Below are 1,911 nucleotides of genomic sequence, written 5' to 3' on the forward strand. Positions count from 1 at the left end.
CGCTACCTTGCTTTCCCTTCCTCTGTGCCCCAGTTTTCTCATCTGTAAAGTGGGGTGATCACCCACTCTGCTTTCCTCCGGTTTCTGAGGCTGCAGATCATTATAGGCGTGGCTGTCCCAGTATTCTGTAGGCAAGCTGATTAATATTGAGCTGATGGCATCTCGCAGGGACCCTATAGGACAGAGCAGAGTCGCCCCTGTGGGTGTCAGAGACTGCCTGGTTACTAGCGCAGAAAGGCTCATCTTCCTGGACTCCCTGCCTTCACGGCGATTCCGACTCCTAGCGACATCTCTCTGTAGGCAGTCCTCAAACCAAACTCCCGACCACCGAGTCAATTCCGACTTGCAGCCGAACTCCCCCTGTGGGTTTCCAAAACGGTCACTCTTTACAGGAACAGAAAGCCTCCTCTTTCTCCCACAGCACAACTGCGGGGTTTGAACTACCGACCTTGGTTAGCGGCTCAATGCCTCCCTCACTATGCCACGGGGCTCCCTTCTGTAGGCAGAAACTAAATGTCCCTGCCCTAGCCATGATGGCGAACATGGAGAGAGGTTGATAATGGAGATGGTGGTGGTACTGAGGGTGATCATGGTGGAATAATCAAAATGACGGTGATGGGGGAGGCGGGGGACAGGGGGTGGTACGGCAAAGATCTACACAGTGCACTCTGGTTGTCAGGTGCTGTGTTATGAGCTTGACAAGGAACTCATTCTATGAGGGAGATGTTATTGTTAGCACCCGCATTTCACAGAGAGGTTGAGTAACTTGCCCGACGTCACACAGCAAGGCAGTGTGGAGCTGGAATTCAAACCAGTAGCCCCCGGGGTGCTTGCTGTACATACAACCCTACCCTCTTGTTGCAGGAGGAATCCTGCTGGTCCAGAGCAGAGAAGGGCTTTCACAGGCCGGAGGGGGTCCCCAGCCTTCCGCGAGGGGGACTTGGTGGGCCTCAGGTCAGAGGGCAGCAGGGCTCTGGCCTCCACACCACCTGACTTGCCTGGAGACCTGTTGGGTACACCAGGCAGGCTCACGACAGGGGTGAAGGTGAAGTCGCAGGGCACACAGTGGCTTCTGAAACACGGGCAGCATGGGACCATCCTTTGCCCTGGGGTGAGGGGCTGCTGACTGCCCATTCCCTCCGTTGCTGTGTCCAGCAGACCTGGGAAGCTGGCCTTCTGGGGCTGCTACAGTTCTCGCTGTAGGACTGGGGACCAGGGAAGATGCGTCAGACTAGGAGGGGACAATTTGGCCTAACTCCCGGGGGCTGTTTCAGAACAAGTCAGGCTCGGGCTCTGACTGGCGCCTAAGGGTGAAGGCTGGGCGGAGGGCAGGCCTTCAGGTTTAGAGGCTGAGGCATCCTGTAAGCCAAGCCTTTGGTTTCCAGATGGGTGGCCTGAGACCCAGAGAGGGCGAGGGGCTTTTCCAGAGTCACACCACCCAGGGAGGTAGCGCCAGAGCAGGCCGGTCTCCAGGACTTACAGGCTGTGTCCCTCCCTTGGGGAATCCAGGGAGGGGCTCAAAGGTCCCAGACACGCAGCTGCTTTGTGGCTCCGGGTTCTTCATCCTCCCCTGCCCCCAGTGTCCTGGCCTCAGGCCTTTGCCTGCAGTGCCAGGTCCCCCATCTGTCACGTAGGCGGACAAGGATCATTGTCACCAGATAAGAAGAGTCAGGAGCCTGAGGACCCTTGGGTGAACGGTGCCCGAGACAAGCTGTCAATGACGCACATGATTTGGGACGTGCCCTGGAGTGAAGTGGTGACACTGGCCCTGACCATGAGCAGACCAGGGCGCTGTGGGGAAGTCTGAGGCACACAGCTGGAGGAAGGGGGGGGGTATCTCGCTCCCAGCTTGTGCGTGTGTGAAGGGAGTGTGCCCGAGTGTGTGTGCATGCGTGAATGGACACACGCTCC

General features: G+C 57.8%; 1 protein-coding gene across 1 annotated transcript in view; it reads left to right on the top strand.

Annotated features, from left to right (window-relative positions):
* Nucleotides 1-1,911, top strand: part of MB (myoglobin) — a 30,463-nt gene that overhangs the window by 23,967 nt on the left and 4,585 nt on the right. The gene's annotated exons all lie outside the window — the stretch shown is intronic.

The sequence above is a fragment of the Echinops telfairi genome, unplaced genomic scaffold, assembly GCF_000313985.2.
Source record: "Echinops telfairi isolate 266 unplaced genomic scaffold, ASM31398v2 ScPeMD7_2;HRSCAF=8, whole genome shotgun sequence".
NCBI lineage: Eukaryota > Metazoa > Chordata > Mammalia > Afrosoricida > Tenrecidae > Echinops > Echinops telfairi.